Source organism: Rhinolophus hipposideros (assembly GCF_964194185.1).
Source record: "Rhinolophus hipposideros genome assembly, chromosome: 3".
Classification (NCBI taxonomy): Eukaryota; Metazoa; Chordata; class Mammalia; order Chiroptera; family Rhinolophidae; genus Rhinolophus; species Rhinolophus hipposideros.
In genome coordinates, this window is record NC_138049.1 from 20612596 (window position 1) to 20635589 (window position 22994).

General features: G+C 36.9%; 1 protein-coding gene across 14 annotated transcripts in view; it reads left to right on the forward strand.

The window, feature by feature from the left end:
* HIVEP2 (HIVEP zinc finger 2) overlaps window positions 1-22994 on the forward strand; it is a 186774-nt gene that overhangs the window by 81414 nt on the left and 82366 nt on the right. For all 14 annotated transcript variants that reach the window (XM_081045334.1, XM_081045345.1, XM_081045340.1 and 11 more), the window contains one exon: window positions 22275-22386. The gene's annotated coding sequence lies outside the window, so the exon portion shown is untranslated. The remainder of the gene's footprint in view (window positions 1-22274; window positions 22387-22994) is intronic.

Genomic DNA, 22994 nt, shown 5'->3' on the forward strand with positions numbered 1-22994 from the left:
GCCCAGGCTGAGATCTCTTTCCATTGCTACAGCCCCCTTTTCCTCCCAAGGCCGGCACCTGGCAGCTCCCAGTTCGTCCTCCTATGTGGTACAGGGAGGCCCCTGCTTGGAAAGGATAAATGGGACCTAAAATTACACCCGCAGCTATAATATATAGAATGCCCATGGTTAGGTGTTTACTGCACTGAATCTTCAACAATTAAAGAGAAAAGGTGTGGGTGGGGTAAAAAATAGCAATACCCACACTCTGAAGTTTTTGAGAAAAACAGGAAACTAGTCTTTTTTAACCAGTGATGCCCAGAACTGGTTATTGTGAAGAGGGTTGTTTTTCTAATGCGTTGTGGTCAGCGCAGCTGTGCCAGAAGCCGATTTCTGCTCATTATGACAGCCGTCTGTGGATTTCTTTAGCTGACAAACCTATAGACAGGCAAGCATAATTATCACTAGTAACCTGGTCATTATGGCCGGGTGGTGCTTGGAAAACAATTTGCAGAAGTCCTAAAAGCCTGTGAGAACATAGCAAATAAGAGCACTTGGGGGACATACAGCTATTTCCGGGAGTTGTGAATGACCCAGACCTCTGAGCCATACAATAGCGTATTGTAGAAGAACTGTTTGAATTCTCTCTTTATGGGGATTTTTATTTTTAAGTTGACAGATAACATTTGATGGCAAGTGACATAGTATTTTTTTTTTCCCCTAATTTGCTCATTACCTCAAACTCCACTTTCTGACTTTTTAGACCTTTATTTTTTGCTTCTATTTGCTGGTTGGTGGCAATTAAATAATGATTTAAAGAGTAAAATTGAGGCTACAGCAATGTCTCTTGTTCTCAGAATCTCACAAATGCACCATCACTGCTGCAGTTTTGACCAAGGGAGGAGCAATGATCACAGAAGGGATTGTTTCAATAATTACTGATTAGATTTGTGTTCTTTTGAATAACGTAAAGTATTTTAGAACTGAATTGAAACAGAGTGATTCGTTTTATCTGCACTGTACCATCCATGTGCGGAAGACCAGATGAGAACAGACTAGTCACAGAGGTTTCCCCTCGACTTCCTGTGTGGGTGCAGAGTAATCGGGGAGCCCCTCTAAACCAGAGCTCTTCCTTGCAGGCCATTTCTTTGTGCATGTGGAGGTGTCATCTTTTTAAGGACCAAAAGGAGCAGTAAACTTTGGAAGTGGAGTAATGTAACCTCGATTTCATTGATGTATTGCTTGGTATGGTTGCCAAGCCAAGCATTTGGTCTGTGTGTTGAAGGAGATACGCATGTCTGTCAGTGTCAGCCTTCACACTTACCTCTTTAATAAGTAAATTACTCAGGCTTCTCTGTTGTGAAACTTGTTTGTGGTGCCTGATCCAGGTGGTGTGTCCCCAACCCCATCCCTATCCACCTGACCACCCAGGCTGTTCCAAAAAAGGCCGTCATTACTGCTATTGATTTTTTGTAGTGCATTGGTCATGTTAGAGTTATTTGCAATGTGAGGGAAGTCAACTCCTTGCATCTGTCTTTTTGTGGCACCACAAGAGTACTATACATGGAGTCTTCAGTCTCTCGGTGACAGTAACATGAGTCAAAGGAGATTCTTTTCACTCCTTTCTCTGGGGGTGGCTTGGGGAGAATCCTGGGCATTAGAGAGGAGTGGTAGTTGGAACTGGGGGTACAGGAAGATCTCTTGTTTTTAACCCCTGGCTATCTGCTTCTTAGTGAGATGAGGTCAGAGTACCTGCCTTGTCCCCGTCACCAGTGTGTGGCAAAAAAGTAATGAAACAATGGTTGTCAAGTATTCTTAAGTGCATATGACGTGTGTTTTAAAAAGTGCCAGCTCTTACTAAAAAAACAAAACAGCAAACAAACAAACTCAGCAAACAAACGTTTTATCAGAAAACTTCATATTTAAAGTACATTAAAATCCTGGTATTTCAGCAGGAAAACATAGCCCTGGAAAGTTGTGATAAATGTTGAAATGGCAGAAAGATGGATTTTTATGATTTTCACTTCTTGTATAGGCCCCTATGATGGTGTATTTTAATATATTTCCCCGTTCAGATTTTTTAAATCTCGAGGACTAGCAATATAATCTTTTCTTTTTCATACTTGGTAGAGGAGTATATCGTTGGCTCTATTACTTTTAAATAGCCACACAAAACATATGAAGAGAAGCACAGTATAGACATCTCCTGGGGAGATTCAAGAAAACACTGCAGAACCATAAATGACAACTATCCCAGTAGGTCATGCAATATGGCTGAGTGGTTCCCTAGAACTAATTTGGGTCTTTAGCAAATGGTTACAAATATGTAAAGTATTTATTACAATGAAAGTCTCCTCCAATTTGTACTCTTGCACTCCCATTTTGTTTTCCTTTGTGATTTTTATTATAAAGACGCAGTTAAAAATGCACTGTACTCTTTTGTCCCTCCTAATGAGAAGATGGAGCATGGGAGGTGATGATTATCTGTGCAGGGCTCTGTGGCTGAGGAGGCCAGTGTGTAATGATTAGTCCTTTCCTGCTGTGCACACATGGTGATTGTTCCTTGGTTTCTTAAACAGTCATCATTTCTAGTACAGCCTGGAGCTGAACAGTGACTCGCTCTGTCAAGCCAGGGGCCATTTTTGCCTTTGTTCAAAATGGTCCCTCTTGTGGAACTGCTTATGGCCTGGGTGGCTTTTCTGCTATGTTCAGAGACACCCCACAACTGAGCCCTCACTGGAGAGGGTTTTCCAAGGTCACGTTTACTTACTTCCTTTGGAGCAGCTCCCCTTCTCATTATCACCTGGGAAGAAAACCATCATGGTGGTGAGAATTGAAGGGGAGATTGAAGATGAACAAGTGAAACTCTTTCTCGTTTTAGGTGAAGAAAGAAAGGGGCAGAAAGAGGTTGAATTTCTTGCCTGGGTCATGAACTATCTGTGTCTGTTTAACAGCTCTGCTTTCATTTTTTTCACACATACAGCCCAGTAAGCTTTTCCCGGGGAAGATTATGACTTTAATACTGGTGAGCTGGGAGCATTTCAGGAACTAGCAAATACTCCTGGGTTATCATTGGGTACTTGGTGAGGAACAGAGCCGCTGTTTATGGAAATGCTTAAGAAGCAGGATGTGGCATCGGTGGCAGGGTTTATATTCACATAAGAGCTTGCACAATAATACCCTGCTCTAGAAAAATGCAGTTTGATCCAGCCGATACTAAGTTCATGCCATACCCTCTGTGACAGCCTACCAAAGTTCGGCTGTATTGATTTAATTGCTTCAATTAAAAAACAAACACACAAAAACACACAAACCAAAAAACCAAAAAACAAATGTCAGACTTTGTAATTCTGAAGAATACCATTGGTTGACTGTAGAATTTTTCTAGTTGAGCATGAACTTCACTATGGATTTTGAATGATATAGTAGTCTGCAGGATTTGGGTTATAATCATTTGCTTAAACACATCATAAGCACAGTAACATGTAACAAAAAGTTACCACAGCACAGTTACAAAATTAGAGAGTTTCTCAGCCTGGTGTTATTGACATTTTGGGCTGGTTAATTCTTTGTTGTGGGTAGCTGTCCTGTGTATTGTAGGATATTTACTAGTATCCTTCGTCTCTACCCACTAGATGACAACACCACCACCTCCCCGTTCCCAGATCCTAACAACCAGAAATAACCCCAGACATTGCCCAATGTCCCTTGGGGGGCAAAAATCACTTGGGTTGAGAACCTCCATAGACTAACAAATCTGAGGAGGCTTGAACATCTACCCACCTGAAGCAAGATTTTTATTAACAATACAAAGCTTGACTTTAAGAAACTAGAGTAAGAAAGTCAGGATTGGGAGGGTTTAATTACTAAATAATGAACATTCATAGTCAGTGACAGAGTGAATAGCAGCCCAGAACAGGGGATTTCCCTTGCTGGCTTGTGGCAGGAATTCCCTTTCTCTTCCTCTTGCCCTCAACTTTAGGACACTCCCTTTTCGTGACTAGCTACTGATTCGCTTATTTTCTGTGCCCTCTTTTCTCATTTATATTTCTGCCACTTCTGTTGCTACCAGACCACTGTAGCCTTAGCAAAAGCCTAGAGCCACTGACTTTCTTCCTGCTGATGCCCCTGGCCCACCATTCTGCCCCTGGATAATGCGTCTGCTCTTCTTTATTATTTACTTATTAGAGTTCTGCCTAGACTTTTACGGCCATGTAGGGAAAGGTGAGGAGCAGTTCTATATCCTATTGACTCAAGTCCTCAGTGTGATTATTTTTTCTAAGAGAAGCTATGCCATATAAGGTGGGTAGGCTGTACAGGACTCATTACATTGTTTTGACTCACCTGGGATGCCAATCATTATTTGTGACATTGCTTCTAGAGGGACACATTCCAGATTTCAAATAGTAGGCTTAAAAAGCTAGGTTCAGGAACATGATGTATTTTAAGTAGGAACCTCTTTGGCATGCGAGAAGACAAGGTGTAATAGTCGACCTTCCACCTATTCCAAGTGAGTTCTTCACCAAAACCAAAAGGAGACCCTTGGGTATGCAGCTTAGACTCCCCCTTCCATTGGAACTGTACCCTGTCACCCTAAGTCTCAGACTTGGAGGGCAGAGAAGCTGGACCAGCTATGGTTTGCTTCTCTGATGTGGAAAAAATAGCCATCTGTTAGTCTTTTCAGATTGCATTTGAATATGCTCTTGTGTATAATCTTTGCCCAAAGTACTAAGTCTGCCAAAAGAGGGAAAGAAGAACACCTTAATTATGGATTGAGATACCAACTGAAGGTAGTCAATAAGAAAACAACTGTAATCTTAGCAGGTTCTAGAAAGAGTAAGAGAAAAGATGTATGATGTACAAGTATGCAATTTAAGGGGAGTTTAGATTAATTAGAAAAGAAGAACAAAAATACCTTAGTTTTTTTTTCTATAACAAATGCTTACATCAAATTTGTCAAAGATAGGAATGTTTATCATTTTAAACTGGAAGGATACAATGAAAAAGACTGCTACTCCAAAACTTGAAAAGATCTTCCAATTCTGATAATTCTGTTTATTCCTTTTCCCTCTAAATTTGCTGAGTTACACAAATTAATATGTTAGATTGAATGATAAATCTGTGCTAGGTATAATATGAGAATGATGACCAGTGACTTCTTTGGGGAAGTTTCTAGAACATCCATACTGACGATTTCAAATTGGATTTAGGGTGCCCTGGGACATCTAGCAGTTTTGAAAGAAAGTATAGTTGTGGTGGATGTGTTTGTTTTAATCACCTTTGGATGTGTTTGTTTAATCATCTCTAAATCTGAGGCTTCAGAGCATGACAGAAGGTATGCTTAGCTTCCAATTTTTTATTTGTTTTTAAGGAAGGCGCAGCTCACAGTGGCCCATATAGGGATGGGACCGACAACCTTGGTGTTATTACCTTGTTTCCCCGAAAATAAGACCTAGCCGGACAATCAGCTCTAACACGTCTTTTGGAGCAAAAATTAATATAAGACCAGGTCTTATTTTACTATAACATAAGACCGGTCTTTCATATAATACAACACAACATAATATAATATAATATAATATAATATAATGTAATGTAATGTAATGTAATGTAATGTAATATAATACAATACAGGGTCTTATATTAATTTTTGCTCCAAAAGACGTGTTAGAGCTGCTTGTCTGGCTAGGTCTTATTTTGGGGGAAATACAGTAGCACCACGTTCTAACAAACTGAGCTAACTGGCCACCCCAGTAGTCCAAATTTTAAATCATGTACCTTTGGAAGAGAGTTGCCTTTCTCAAATACTAGTACATAGCTTCTGATTATGTACATAGCATGCCTTCTGTTAAGGTATCTACACTGTCACAAACTACTTTCTATGTCTGTCCTTAACTAGCCCCTAATTCCGTGAGGAACAGAGCTGTGGCTTCAGGAGTACAAGTAACCCTTGTATAACTCGGTTGTTAGGTTCCTAAAAATGCCGTGTTACGAGAATCCATGTTATACGAAACAAAGAACTAGAACAAAAAAGGGGGTTAGGTTCCAAAAATTAAAAAACATACTATTAAGTTTTATAATTAAGAGAAATATCTTTATTAAAGCAATTTTCACCCAAAGTACAACATATTGATATGTATCAAATAATGTTTTCTTCATTATCACTACTAAGCACCAGTAATCAAAGGCGTTTCTTTTTGATAAGATATCTTCATCCTCTGAATTTTCTTCAGCGTTATCTTGACTTCTATTCTATACTTTCTGCAAAATATCTGTTATTGTAGATTGCTTGCTTTTAGCTGAGAGATCTTTATAAATTTCGTTATATAGTGCTAAGCACTTATGAAGTTCTCTCTTAAACTTTGTGCTTCTTTCAATGGAAGGATCTTCATTTAGGAAATTCTGCAGTCAAATCTTATATGACATCTGCACTCGAATAAAAAATGTCAAATGAGATACCTTTTGCTCTTAAAACTTTTATTACTCTTCATGTTGTTTGGGGATTTCTCTAATTCTCAAACCATGTTAGAGTGAACCCGTGTTCTAGGATGCCGTGTTGTATGAGGGTTCCCCAATTCTCGAACCATGTTATAAAAGTGCCATGTTATACGGGGGTTGCCTGTATACAATTGTTGCTTGCTGAATGAATAATTGAATAAATGAGGTGGTGGGGGAAGTTTATCACAAATGTTTTATAAGTAAAGCATAATGTTTTTTTGATAGAAAAATTACATGAAGACGTTTCCCAATAATGAAATTAAAACAAAATTTAAAAGTGTATCATGTAGTGAAGTTTTATTTTTATTTTTTGAAATTTGTGGGTTTAATTTAAGAACAAAGAAATATTGCGTTGTCTAATGAAGGAGAGCATGTCGTGCCCTCCAAAATTAATCTAGTGGAACATGGGAGTATAAAGTCCTCCAAACCCATCAATTTTAGTCTTACTTTATCATAATGAAAACTTTTAGTGCTAAAGTGAATTAGGACAATGATCTGGGTAAAAGAATACTCTTGAGCTGTATAAGAAAGATTTTGATTTTGTTGCCAAATTTAGAGCAATGATCCTCCTTTCTAGGTGCAAAAGCATTCCATCACTATTGTATACAGACCTGGTTGACTCACCTAAAACTCTAATGCCATGTGGGTCAGTCATACCAGTACAGATAGTGAGTAACCAGGGATGGTTCAATATATGAAACTTTAGTTTGGTACCAGTGGTCCATTTGCCAGATCAAAGTTATGAGTGGAATGGCAAATTGAGTGGAAGGAACTATAGGGTTCTTGGATATTTTTCAACCCAAGAATTTGTTTTATGTTGCCACACTAGATATGTTTTTTTTTTTTTTTTTTTTAAGAGGCATGGATTTTAGATATGTTTTTTGATAACATAGGTTTAGGGGCAGACTCACTGGATGAAAAATCAAACAAACAAAAAAAACCCCAAACAGTTTCAACCCTAACTGTGGGATCATGGACAAGTTCCTTAAACTCTTAAGGCCTCAACTCCTCTGTAAGGGCGGTAATAATAGTACTGGCCTCATAAAAGATTTAATGAGAAAATACACATAAATCATGGAGCACATGGCTGGAACACAAGGACTCAGTAAATGTTGATTATTTTTATCATTAGATGTGATGATTGTTTCAAACTCCATTACTATTTCCAAATATTTCATTCTGTTAATATTTTCAGTAGTAAACCCAAACTTTTAAAGTTCCTTTTTATGGAAATCAGAGTAGTCTAAATAGAGTCTAGGCTGCCAGAATTATCCACTACATCTTATAGTGAAACTAAATAATACTTGGTGCACACTTGTGTGAATACATGTGAAAGAGCCACAACCCTGCGTCTTGCCAGACCGAGGGCAGGTGGGAGCCAAATTCTATTACCAGGACTTATCTCAGGCCTGGTAAAGTGCTTCCTCTTGGTGATTTTTATTTTTCTCATCTCTTATTTAAAATATAGAGACCAAAGAAGTTGGAAACCTATAAATTACACTTGTAAAAGAAGTACCAAAATGCTTCCATTATGTTTATTTCCCAGAAACTGTTACAAGTCATTTTCTAAGTTCTAAAGAAGCACTTTTTTTCCTGAATTTTTAATTGCATTGATAAAACCGGGTTTTCAGTATTAAATCATACAACACGAACTATCACACTGTAAATCTAACACTTTTCATTTGGTGTAATTTCAGGTTGACTCTTTTCAATTCAAGTATTTCCTTGTCGTGCAGTAACTTTCAGGGTGAGAAGGACTCTTGGGCATGACCCCAGCCTGAGCAGGATGAGTCAGTCATTAGGTACTGAGAATGTCAGAGGTCAGTGGATTCTTTCAGGGTGCCTCTTCAGATAGATATTCTCCTGGTGTAGATGGTGGTAACTTGTTTGCCAGGCTTAGGCTGAAAAAAAAGTTTGGAAGTTTCTGAAACAGGACGGTAGTTTGTGCAACCTTTTTGTCACATGCAATTTTTTTCATCTTTTACAATTTAAATTTGGTGTTTATATGTCCCTTTGTAAGTTCTTATTGCATTGATTTAAAATCTGTTTTAATGTAAGGGATTTAAATGGATAATCGGTAAAGGTTTATTCCGTTTGAAAATTCTCTGATCAAAGATTACCTTTGCCTTTCTAGAGTTTTACTTTGCAAATTTTCCCTATTTTGTGTGATTAGTTACTGATTCCTTTTGGATCCCCAAATCAATAAATCAATATTAGTGAATAGTTAATTGCTGAGAATTTGAAATTTTACTTTAACACAGTCAAGTCGTAATTATGTCTCTCTGCTGTGGCCAAAACTGAATCCAGTAAAATTTTGCCTTTTTTTTTTTTTTTTTTTTAGGGCCTTAGCTATTAAATGTCTCTCAGCTTGGAAAATGAAACATGCTCACATATCTTCCATTTTGAAAGTAAAGAAACAAATGAAAACTCATAGTCCTAATGGCTTTTCTACATGACCTACTTTGACTACATGAGTTTTGACCACTGGCTTAAGAAAGGAAATACCAGTAACCTCTGATTTGAAATTCAGTGAAATCTTATAAGTCTTTGACTTACTTGACCTGTTGTTGATTTGTATTTGACATGTGTGTCATTTAATTTTTTTCTCCATTTGGCTCTGTGACACTGCAACCCAGTACCCCACCTCTGTTCTCAGCTGCTTGCCACACCCCCCTGTCCTTGTAGCTTTCCCTAAAGTGCAGCCCTTAGGCCTCTTACTCTTTGTAGCTTCCCAATGTGGTTACAGAGGCCCATTGTTCTGAGTATCACCCTATATGCTGATGACATTAATGACCTTCCAAACTGGATTTTTAGCCCACATATTCCTACAAATTCTGTACCTATATGTCTGCCTGGTCAATTCTACCTGAACGTTTCTAAGGTACCGCAAACCTAGTTTATTCTAAAACTAAATATACTCCATTTCTTTTTAACTTGGTTTTCTCTTTGTCTGCCTGACAAGCTTCTGCTGTTTATTCCAGATACATTTCAAGTGTCTCCTTTTCAGACCTTCCTTGATATTACCCCTCGCTCTCCTATGGGTCGTCTTGTAACCTATACTTCAGCATTTTCCCATCCTACCTGCAAGCCAGGTAATGGATGAGGTCAGAAACACATTTATGTACCTTCTGATGCATCACAGTGCCTGGTATGTGACAGCTGCTTAGTAAATGATTCTTGACTATGTTAATGGGAGACAGAAATAGCAACTGATAGATACTGAGAGAGGAAATAATTTTTTTTAATGTCTTATTTTACCAGGCATAAAAGTTTGTAAGTGGTTAGATATTTAAAAAGATACTTTTTATAGTTTTATAAAAAATAAAACATCAGATTTATTGATTAAATGTAGCCCGTAGGACATCAGAGGGAAGAGAAACCTCTCTATGTCCTTCTCAGACTCACGGTTGACTTGGTATTTACACGTAGTTTGAATGGAGACTCATTCATGGAATTGTGGCAGTGGGTACAGTTTTTTGAGTGACTTTTCCAGCTATTTCAAAAAGTATCTGAATGGACAGAGCAAACCTCAATTATTTGCTTGGGAGAAAATTTAGGTGTGATTGTTTCCTAGATGCGCTTTCTCCCATTTAGTCTACATTCCGCTAACAGGGCTATGTAGATCAGGATAAGATGAAGATATGCATGCTTCTGTTTATGTGAGCAGAAAGTAATGAAAAATCACTATTTCATTCCAGAGATGATAACCCCTGCTCCCGCTTTCCCTCACACAGATAAGATTATATATCTGGGTGTGCTAGTTACACCCATTTAAAATAATCTTTAAATCCACTAATAAATTCATCCTTGAATGCCAGTAGTTTCATCACATTTCATTGAAGGAATATTAGAAAACGTTTGTTTTTGGAATCCTTATGTCATTGGTATTAATTTCTAACTAAATGGAACAGGTATCTAGTTACCATGGGTTCGTTCATGGAAATTTTTATTTTTATTATTTTTTTAATTTATTGGGGTGACAATTGTTAATGAAATTACATAATTTCAGGTGTACAATTCTGTATTACATCATCTAGAAGGAAATTTTTAAAATAGGAAGTCTTAGCAGTGAAGACTCACCTGTGACAAACGGTCCTGTATTGCAGATTAAGTTCCCTACTGTGTGATGCTGGACCATGGTGGGATTTTGTTATGTAACTGTTTTCCTTTTGACGTTCATAAAAACAAGAAACATATTTCCAGAGGTGATACCACACTGAACAAATTTTAAATGCATGAATAAAAATTCTGTGTCGCTTTTTTAATACTAGCAAACTTCACATAGATTTGTAGTTTTGATGTATTTTGTAGTCATAGTGGTTTGGTAGTCTTTTATGCACACAAACAAACAAAACATCCTGTTTTTATAACATCCAGCACAAATCCCAGTGGAATTATTGCAGAAATAGCTAAGGTTCTTCCTATATCAGTTAGCAGTTTCTTTTATTTTCATTATTTAATGTTTCTCTTTAAAGTCTTAGAAGTGTGACTAAAACAAAATTGATTTGTATCCTCAGGCACTGAAGTCCTGCTAAGTGTTAATTGTCCAGGGTTTTTAGAAAGAGTTTGGTTATAACTGAAGAAAATGTAGGGCCTGACCCACCATTATTGCAATGGTGATCATTTTAAATTGAAAATATTTGTGAAACTCATTTAATCTCTTCTTCCTTCTCTTTCTTTCTTTCTTTCTTTCTTTCTTTCTTTCTTTCTTTCTTTCTTTCTTTCTTTCTTTCTTTCTTTCTTTCTTTCTTTCTTTCTTTCTCTCTCTCTCTCTCTCTCTCTCTCTCTCTCTCTCTCTCTCTCTCTCTCTCGTTTTATAGTTTCATCCTTTGGAAACTGCAGGTTTACTTTAAGTTTTGGTTTATGTTAAAATAAGAGAAATGGAACACAAAAGATACTTTTAAAGTGTTGTGATATGGCTTTAGGACTGGTGAAAGAGCCAGAAGAATGATTCAGAAGCTGAAAATAGCTCTACATTTTATGCAGTCAAGTAAAACTCTGTACCTTGGCCTTCCCCACACTGGATTAGCACAGAGTTGGAAGTTATTCCACCCCCTGCATGCCACTATAGATGACACGCTGGGCTGTGACAGACTGCTGCCTAAATGGGCCATGTGCTGCTCAGAGGACAACCCTGATGAACAGGGTGGGTCAGAGTCCAGTGACCTCAACTGATATTCATTTCCTCTTAGAGGAAAACTCCCAAGGCCCTCTCTGCTCCAATGAGCATTTCTGTAGCGTGGGTGCTCATGAGGGCACTCCGTCTTCTCCAGTGGCCTGTATGCTGTGTTTCCCTTTGATGCTTGCCTCCATGAAAGGCCTTCAGGGACACTCATAGCATTTATCCTGGTCCTGAGGACTCATGTTTTTCGGACCATAGAAAGGAGAGTGATTGATTGTTCTTTCACTCTCTTACAGATATCCCCCCCCTTAGTTTGTTTTCAATATATTTTTTATGTAAGAAGCTGTAAAATAAAGTGAAGAGGATAAAAGATGATTCCTGAACTAACTCCATTTCTGTTGAGCAAGTGGGTAAACTTTGCTGGGTATAACCTCTTAGGTCCAAGAGCTGAGTCGTCCTTGTGAGTGAGAGTGTGATGGCTCATCTCAAATTTTTGTTACCTGACATGGGACTATGTATATTGTGTCCTGTCAAATAAATAAAACTGTCAGGGTGTAATTAATGCGTGATGCTTCTCTAATGAAACAGAATTGATGGGAACTATCCGGGTGGATATTAGCAATGGAACAGTGATGTTTGCATTTAAATGATCTCAATTGCTCCTTAGACCTAATGCCCTAGTTGGATGAACGGGAGAATGTCACATCTCACTTAGCTGTATTGTTTTAGAGTGGCTACAGAGCTGAAAAGGAGGACAGAGCACATTAACTCTCCTAGTGGTGTCTGCTTTTGCAGACAGGAGGTTTGGGAATGTATATTCTTTTCTTCTCTTTTCTTTCTTTCTTTTTTTTTTTTTTCCCTTCAAAGGAAATGAAATCAGAGCCCTGACAGGAGAGGGTGAAATCTCTGAGCAGACCTCCTCATTGCTTAAAATGTACAGACTCGACCACGTCCCAGTTTGCTATTGTCCTAAGGCAACACACTCTCCTGCTGCTCTGTGCGTCTTTGGCAACTCACCAGTCGCCCAGGGCCTCGGGCTTTGATGTGAGGAGCAGGCTGTCCTCGGGCCAGACTGTTGTGTCCCTGGCCTGGGCTTCACTCATCAGAATGCCAGGAGGGATGTCCTGTTTGGCAGTATACATTTCTACAGCCCAAGTCCTTGTCAGAGGTTTCTAACACTCCCTCTGCAGAGGGAGCCTGCCTTTGTGTCAGCCACAAGTGGCTGCCCCCAGCCGCCCAGCTGGGCTTTGTTGGCTTTGGGTGTTTGTCCTCTGGGGGGAGGGCCTCTCTGCCTGGGGAAGACACCAGGTCTGCCAGGCTGGCTGTCAGTCTGAAGGGCCTCCTTGGCAGTTCTCAGGGGAACTGACCCAGCGAGTTGAACAGCTTCCTCTGGGGACATTGCATTGACCTTCATTTGATCTAGTGCTGGCAGCCTGGTTAGTGAGGACAGTCATTCTGGCTCGGCAAATCTTTCTTCACTGAACCTTTTCCCTCCATGGTTCCAGGCTTGTAGTTAGAAGTCTGTGCTGTTGCAAATTTAACTCTTGTGACCTCTGGTGTGTGTGTGTGTGTGTGTGTGTCACACACACACACCAGAGGTCATAAGAGTTAAATTTCATATATATATATATATATATAGTGTGCATATATATATATGTGTGTGTGTGTGTGTGTATATATATATATATATATATATATATATATATATATATATATATATATATATATATAATTCTGAAAGCAGGTGGTCACATAAATACAGGATTATAATTATAGATACTTGGGAAGAAAAAAATGAGGCTATGCCTTATAACTAACCGAAAGGCTAGATCCAGACCAGAGAGAGGTGGGGAGAAAGAGAATTTCTCATTGATGAACTATTTTCAGAAGGGCCAATTTAATTCAAACAGAAATTGCCTCAGTAGACTGGCTGAAAGCAACCCATATCTTGTTCCAGTTTAGAAGGCACAGTATCTTGCACTGTATCTTTATAAGCTTCGTAATAGCATATCCTACAGAGGGTGAGTTTCTTCTATTTTAGTAAAACCCATTCCCCAACCATTTTTCAAAAAATTTTATTGTATTACATTTTATAATGTCCAAAGGTTTTTTATTTTGTTTTGTTTATTAGTTTCCATCAATTCTTTCTCTAATGAGAACACATTGCATTTTTGGCAGGCTCATATAGAAAAGATTATTAGCTCTTCTTTTGTAGTAGGTTGGGGAGTGCAACCTGTATGATCCCATGACCTAGTTAGGGGAGGACCCTTGAAGGTTCAGAATAGAAAGGGGATCGGATCTGTAGAAGACCACTTGCACTGTCTTTGTAGGCCATGCTTGTTTGCATTCTATTCAGGGCTTTGCCTCCATTCCTGGGTAACAATTTAGCATCGTCCTAGTAACATCTTTTTCTTGTCATTAATGAGTCTTTGTATTTGTGATGTGTGTGTATTAGATTGGGGGGAGTAGGTAACTGAATATTAAGTTAAATATTAAGGCCTTATTTAACAGGTCTGGTGATGCAGGTATCTTATAATGTTCAAGTCTAGATGCTTTGAAATTGCAGAGGTTGCCATAATCCATTGCCTAAGCTTTGTCTCCCAGAAAACACTGGGAATTTTTGTAGGACAGGAAGATGGAAGGGACGGTAGCTGTGGTTAAACCATAGTCATAGAACTTAACATTAATATGAAGTATAATATTTGCAGGTATTCCATCTATTATTTCTTACTGTTTACAATAAGGTCATGCATGAATTTGGTAGTTCTGAAGATGAAACTGGAACTCAGTCAGATTGTTGACCTGACCTAAAATGTATTGTTTCTCTTCAAATGCTTCCCTTTCCCTCTTGCAGCTTACAGGTCCCCTCATCTCTCCGTGATTTTCTTCAGTAAAAATGTTTCAAATTGAATTTTCATGTTTACATTGACTTTTGCAATCCTCTATCCCTGTTCTGCTGATTCCATTGGGCAATATATCTAACATATTGTGGGTTAATAGTTAAAACTCTCTGAAGAGATTAAAACAAAAACCACCTAGGGCACAATTCATTAATAATTTCATTCTTTTTCTGGATGTGTTTTCTTCCCATTGTCAGCCTGTGTGGGAGGAAAAGGAAGAATAATGTTGGAGCCGAGGGTGTTGTGTGGGTATGTGCCATCCAAAAGCATCTTATAGGAGAAAAAATATGTTGATTTTTCTTATAAAAGTAAAATTCAACCAATAAATAAAAGATTATTAATTCTATTGTAATGAAAAGTTATATTCCAATGCTTTTAAAATTGTTAATCATTAAAGACAGATGTTAATCAAAGGCATACATATATACACAAAAATGATAATTCTCTGCTGCCAGGCTTACCCCTAAAATGTCATTAGTAACACTGTTGCCTTTGCTAATGGAGATTATTTGCATAAGACTAAGGTAAGACTACCCATTTCTTTACTGACCTGGAACAGCATTATAGTTCCCAAAGATACAAATTTTAAAGGAGGTCGGAAGTTCCCTTCACCTCCTTAAAAGTGAATTCTGGTTACAGGTTTCAAATGATAATGTCTACAACCACAAAGCAAGTGCACTGTGGTTTTCTCTTATTGGAACTCTGGGCGCTTCCTTCTAGAATTGCCTTTTCTGGTCCCTTGCTCTTTCTCTGTCCACATCCCCTGCAACCTGAGGCCTGATCAAGTTTGACCTGCTCTATGAAGTCATGTGCCACTGTTCTAGCCCCTACGGAACTCTCCCTGTTCTCAATTCCTATTACTCTTAGTATCCTTATCACACAGTGTAGCATTTGGCCCTTAAGTTTTTAAAATAATTTTCTATGTGCTTGCTCAAGGCTTGTGCTGTTAGGCACTTTGTTATCTCCTATAAGAGCTGGCACAGTGTTAGGTGCCTTGCAAATGTTCTTTACTGGTTGGTTGTTATTTCTGGTGTCTGGCTATTAGTAAACCTCTGTGATAGATGACAACCTTGCTTCTTGATGTGTGCACCTCAGACCAATACATCAGCGTCACCTGGGTGCTTTAACAACCTGGACCCCATCCAGACCTGCAGAACTATAATCAACATTTTAACAAGCTCCTCTGGTAATTCACATACAAAATTTTCACAGCCCTGTAGAGGAAGGTTCCTTTTCCTGGAGGGGTGGAGACCCCATGAACTTTCAACTTTGCCTTTATGCCAGTGTTGTATTGTCTTAGGGATCTGCTTGTGACTGAGCGAACCTGCCACTCTTACTGTAACAATGAGGTTGTAAATTTAGTCCTAACATAGAAAAGGGTAAGAAAATGTTTAATTGTGGCCAGAGGGCCCTGTTGAAATTATCAGGACATATTATTCTGAGTCAAGACAACCAGATCCAAATCATTAAAATCTCTTTAAATGGCCTCTTTTAAAATTCTCAAATTGAGGAGCAAAAAAGTACGATTTCCTTTTCCTTAGTTACCTTTTTTTTTTTTCCTTCTTCACTTCAAGTGCTTACACCCACTCAGCTTGCTATTTTGAACTCTGGGAAAGAAAATTTGTGGGCATCTTGCAGTTTTTCAGGAAACAAGGCTAAGATGAAATATTTGCCACATTTTCTACATGTTTCTTCAGGAAAGTGGAGAAGCACATCACTCATGCTTTCACTCAGCTTGACACATAGCGTGACTTCCAAAGTGTGGATGGAAAACAGCTTCTGTCCTTATTTGCCCAACTTCACAGATATTCCTGAATTTTTTCTTCCTCCCATTCCTCCTGTTTGCCTTTCTCTTTCCTTTCACCGTAGTGTCTGGAATTCTTCATGTACAATATAAATATATATTCCTCGAGAGTACCTAGGTTCTTTAAATCAAGGAAGATAACACATGGATTAATTAACATGTAGAACAATATGTTGACTATTCTTAGTCAAAATTGAGTTTAAAATATTTTTATTATAATTTAAAGTCATTTACATTTCTCTTTTGGTTTTTTTCTATCTCTGAATCCAAACTTATTTCATAGATAACAGATATAAGAGACACTGGTTGGGATGGAGGGAAAGGGGGAAGGCATTAGGTAACCTCAGCTATTCAGCTGTGCTTTAAATGAACTCAGGGCTTCGTCTTATAACTATACTAAGAAAATAAATTGGTTGTGTGGGATATTATTTTGTGGTTGTGTCTTTTACATACAGTTTAATTTCACTTTTGTTGAGGCACTTAAGATGTTTTATTTCAGATAGCACTTAAAATACTTGTCTTCTATTTAATCAGTGTTCACATAGATGTAAAGTATATTCAGGTGATGTTGTGAAGAATTAATACAATTTAGTGCTGGCTTTGAGGAATGAAATATTTCCAAGTAAGTGAAATGGAAATTAGGAAAGATACAGAAGGAGACTAGGAGAATGTATTATTGAATACAAGTTAAAATGTAACAAAAGTAGAGATGAATATACTATACCATGTTTTTTAGCATGATAAAACAATATTTTGAAAAGATGGTTATGTGTGTGATCAACACAATTTTATTCAAATTCCTAATGGCAATTTTTGGGATATGGCTGAATATGGAGGACAGATAATACACTTAATGAAATAATATAATCTGAGGAAAATGGATGATAATTTCACAAATATACATGAGCCCACAAAGAAATATCAAGGAATGTTTGTAAAAAAAGAGAAGGAGTAGTACAATCTAGACCTACCATGGATTCAAACATAGTGTAAAGCAAAGACTAATTAAAACCGCCTAACACGTGCATACCACGTTCACGTGATAATGAACATAAAAACTGTAACACAGTGACATCTGAACATTCCATTTTAAATACATAGGTCGATATAACAAAATGGGCAACCCAGAAATGGACACATTACAATAGAATAGGCACATAAAATGTAATATAGCAAGCTTACTAAATAGCATTGTGGGTCACTTGGAATTTGTCATAAATGTTTCAATATGTACCTGGATCCAAATACATGCCAGATATAGTAAATGTTTAATTATCTAAAAATAAGCTTACAGAGCAATTGGCAGAAAAATTACTATACACATAATATTAAAAGCCCATTTAAATAAGAGAAAATAGGACCCAAATATAATCAAGTCATATGAATAGATAACTTCCTTAAAGATGAAAGACAATAAAATTATTTTAAAATAGGAGAGTAATTATGGTCACCATTAAAATAGAAAAACAACCCTGAAATACCGTTTTACATTAAATAAACCGCCAAAATGTAACCACATAAAATGGTGAGGTAGTTTGGTGAAAGTAGAATGCTCATTTATTGTTAGTGGCTTTATAGGTCATTTCAATCTCCTGACGTCCATTTGGCTATAAAGATGAAGTCAATAAAAATGTCCTTACACTTTGATATAATAATTGTACTTCTGTTAATATTTTAAGGAAAAAAAAATTGCGTCTGTAGTGTTGAAAATACATAAGAAGATCTGTAGTGTTCCCACATACTGGAATAATAAAGGAAATAAATGTCTACATATCTTAACTCTATGAAATGTTATATGGCTAGTGAAAATGAAAATTATGTGAAATATATAGAACTATAATGTAAAAATTAGGATGCATAATTATACATGTTATGAAAGCATCTATGTGAAAATATACTTACATAGGGCAAATAATTATTAGACTAAAATTTTTAAAAATGAAAATAATTGCGTTTCGGTGGTGGGATTCAGAGTGTTTTTCTGGTTGAAAATGTCTTCAATGTTCTTACATTGGAATGATAATATAAATGACTAAGTAAGACAGGTATACTAACTCTGGCCATTAGGTTACCACTTTCCAAATGTTATCTGGAGTGCTGCCAAAATGTGCCCAGAGGTCTTGGGTGTGTAATAGCCTCAAGGAATTTTCAGTCTCTTTATTCTCTTCCACCTGTTTTTTACTAGGTGTGCATATAAGTGAGTTGATTATAACCGTGATAAAGAGGATGGCCTGGAGCCCGTGGTATTTGCGGATCTACTGTTACTTTGCACTTATTTCCTTTCCGTCCTAAATTGAGAAGCATCTTTAACATCATTGGTGCTCAGTAAACTCCTGCTGAATATAATTCAACTTTTGCCGATGGAAGGCAAAGAAGTTCTGTTAGGTAAAAGAGAAAATGGTATAGTGGTCGTCAGGAAACCTGCTTTCTAGTTGCGTGACCTTGGGCCAGTGACTGTGATCTTCTGGACCTCAGGCGCATCCCCAATAAAAAGGAGGGTGTTTGATGACCACTAAGAATTAGTCCAGGCCTATAAAGACGTTAAAATTCACAATCTTACTTCAGGATGCTGTTTGCTACCATATAGTGCTTCTGAAAGAACTGGCTTACTATGTTCACTGTTGCAACAGCACACATGGCCAAAGTACTGCTAGAATGTCCCGGTCAACTCAGGGAGCATGGTTCCTTTATACTTCATGGGGTAAGCCATTCAGCTAGAGAAAGATACTCAAATACATCATTGTAGGTACATCTGATTTATTATGTACAAATAACTGAAGTAGACCAATTAGTGACAGACATGATCAAATATTACCTAATGGAGTAAAACTCCATTCTTTAGACCACATAACTGACTGAAATACAAAGTTCAGATGTATTTAGATTTTCTAATGGAGTCAAAATACCACTGACTGAGGTGTTTGTTTGATTTTGTTTTGTTTCCTTTGTGGTGAGGCAGGCAATAAAAAGCAACGGAAGGGAAGGAGGTTTAGACTCAACTGCTTTCATCGTTATAAAATTGTTATAGGTGTCGCACTACAGTGTGATATAGAAATTGAAAGGGACCTATGATAATATCACAGATGTTACTGTTCACTGCTAAGGAAATGAACATTTCTAATGAATGTTGTATTGTGGTTTGTACACGTGAGGCTCACCTGTTAAGCAGACAACAGACCTGGATCTGCGCTAATTAGGGGCAATCATTTAACTGAATCATCCATACAGGTGACTAATATATTTTGTACTTAACTACTTTTGAAGTTTGATATGAGGTGCCCATACTACCACTGAATAATTCCTAGGTATCTTGAAATGACTGGCCACTCAGATAACAATAGTTAGACTGAAATTAGAGCATATTTGCTCTCTTATAGGTGGAAAGCCTGTGAAAATACTGGCTTAATGACTGGCCACACTCAAGGAGTTAAAGTCCTCTTATGAGGCAAGAACTACATATTTTAAGAAAGCAGTACTCAACCTAAATGAGCAAAGGCAGAATAAGGGATGATAGATTTAGACTTTTGTACAGGTCAATTCCATATTACACATAGAAACATTAGTGAGAAAAGATTCTTTTTCTAAAAATTTATTTTTCAATTATAGATGACATATTATATTAGTTTCATGTCTAACATAGTGATTAGACATTTGTATACCTTACAAAGTGATAGCCACGGTAAATCTAGTAGCCATCTTACACCATACATAATTATTAGAATATTTTTGAGTGTGTTTCCTATGCTGCACTTTGCATCCTAGTGACTGATTTTATAACTGGCAATTTCTATTTCTTAATAATTGTCACCTATTTTGATGATTCCCCCCAACCACTCTTTTATCTGATAACCATCAGTTTGTTTTCTGTATCTATGAGTTTGTATATGTTTTGTTTATTTTGTTTCTTAGATTCCACATATAAGGGAAATCATATGGTATTTGTGTTTCTCTGTATGGCTTATTTCACTTAATGTAATACCCTTGGGTTCCATCCATGTTGTTGCACATGGCTGTGTTTCATTCTTCTTTTTGCTGAGTAATATTCCATTGTATATATGTACCATATCTTCTTTATGTGTTTATCTGTTGATGGACACCTAAGTTGCTTCCATATCTTGGCTATTGTAAATAATGCTGCCGTGAACATGAGGGTACATATGTCTTTTTGAATTAATGTTTTCCATTTCTTTGGATAAATACCTAAAAGTGGAATTGGTGGCATATATGGCAGTTCTACTTTTAAGTTTTTTGATGACCCTCCATACTATTTTCCATAGTGGCTGCACCAATTTACAATCCCACCAACAGTTTATGAGGGTTGCATTTGTGAGAAAAGAGTCTTAAGAATCTCCAAGTTCATTTTGCATCATGAAAGGATATTCCCTTGCTCTTTTTTGGAAAGTGTCTTACATAAAGATAAGTTGTTAACCAGTGTTTTAGCACAAAACCATCATGGCAAGAATTCAGAGATAAAATGATGAAGCTAGCTACCAAATATTATTTGAAAGAACCTTTGTAATTCTTTCATAAAAGTCCTGAAACAATACAAAAATATTTTCTCATCTCTAGAAAAATGAATCATTTTGCAGTTCATTGTTTCGGTGCCTATATTTGTTCATCTATTGTAGTTTAAAATAACCAAACCACTTGACATTTGCCTTGTCATATTTATGGCAAGAACCCTAGAATAATAATTAAGACTATTTATCTCTGTGAATCAATATGTCTTTTGAGATCACATCCAATTGCGTTTCCCTGATAACTATTTCTTGAATAGCGGTAAGACTAGAATCTAGGCATAGATTGTTTTGGAAATGAAAACCTATTTCCTATGACTACTGTGGATTTCTACTTAGTATTTATAATTATTGCCATTTGTTTTCTCCATTGTTAGGGACATTTTTTTTGTGTGTTCTTGTTTTTGAGCATCGACCTTCCAATAGTAGGTAGCAAATCTATTTCAACCATTTTTTTTAACTGAGATAACTATCAATTAATTTTCCTAGTGTGTGTAGTGGGATTGGGGGAATGACACTATGTGGCTAATTCCAAATTGTATAATAAAAAAAATGTGTATTTATGGCATTGGAGTAGGTTTGTGAACTTTCATTTGAATATAGTTGTGTTTGATACTCTGGGACTTTAAAACATACTAAATCTACCCTGAAGGACCTGATTTGGGAGTAGCTGGAAGCTGTCCAATTTTCTGTCTCACTCTTCTGGTTAACCTTCCAGCATCCCATTTATTTTAGGCTCAAGCTATAGCTTAAGATACAGCTCGCTTTCTCTCAACCTTTCTCTTGGAGCTGAGATAGTAATTTAATATTTGGGCTTCAGCAAAGATACATCTACTGGTAAGGCAAGTAGAAGTAACTGATATTATTTATAACACCATAATTAAGCTGTTTATGAGTCTTTAGTGAAGTATAAACTCTCTGTGAGATACAAGGTGTAACATTCTAAGAGTGATTTGGAATTTCATGCTAGTGAGTTCCTTCCAAATAATCTGAGTATTCGTTTATATTCCTCAGCAGTGATTAAATGTAGCTAGGGCTGAGGGGCTTTACGGAACTGTAACCTACACATTTTCATTGCATCAGTAAATTAATTAGATTCGATGAGTCGAATTCCAGAGCAGTCAGTTGCATCTTTTCCTCATGTTTAATTTTACATATCCTGATATTATATAGTCATCATTTCCGTGTGGCCATCATTACTGAAAATAAAATCTGCTCTCACACTTTGTTGTGCTGTTTTATTGTTTTCTCTATGCTTGAACATTCATTTTACCCCAAAGTGGAAAATTTAATTTAGTTGGCAGATGCTTTTGTTGTTTTATAGTTTTAAGTAGCACGGCAACTTAGGAGAAGCTATAATAATCTTGATTTGATTTCTATGTTATGAATGTATACATCATGTAATGCTGCTCTGGTTTAAACACTGCGCTGTTGTTGTTTTCTTTCCTCATTAGGTGGAGTCTTTGAATTTTTTAGAAGACGATAGTAATCAGATCTACTTGAAAAATTAAGTGAATTGATTTGGTTGGAACACTTCTTACCAACTTTTTAAAGTTCGTCTGCTGGGTAAGTTGAGTCAAGTGTTTTCTATGTGGTTTGATTTCAAAATTATTAGAAAGATAGCTCAAGCAAAATATTAAGCTTTGTATGAATTTTTGACAATAATGATTTGAGGCCCTCAAAACCTGTGAAAGATGTCTGTGAAGCTCTCTAGATGAACATGTTTTTAAGTTTTTATTGTATTTTTTTCAGTTTTTACTGAAATATGAGAAGATTAAGACATGTTGTCATTTATAGATTGAAACCAGTTCCTTTTATTTACTATTTGGAAGATTATTTGCTTGTTGTAATCTTTAGGTAATGTGAGAATATCAGGCTTTACTTTTAGTAAAATATTTATGTGTAATTGCTGTATTGTGTCAGATTCAAATCTAAGGTATAATGAACATTTTGAGTAAATCAGTAACTGTTATTTTAATCCATTCTCATTTAACAGAAATATTGGCTTTTCTGATAAGAATAGATATCTTAAAGACTCACTCAATTCAACTTCCTTGTTGCAGTGTTTCTGCAGAAAGCTCTTGAGGCAGAGAACTCTAACTAGGAAGAGTTTAAGCTTTTAGAAAATTATTGGTGCTGCCAAGATAGAATTTAGTGGGAACAGGACTTTGGCT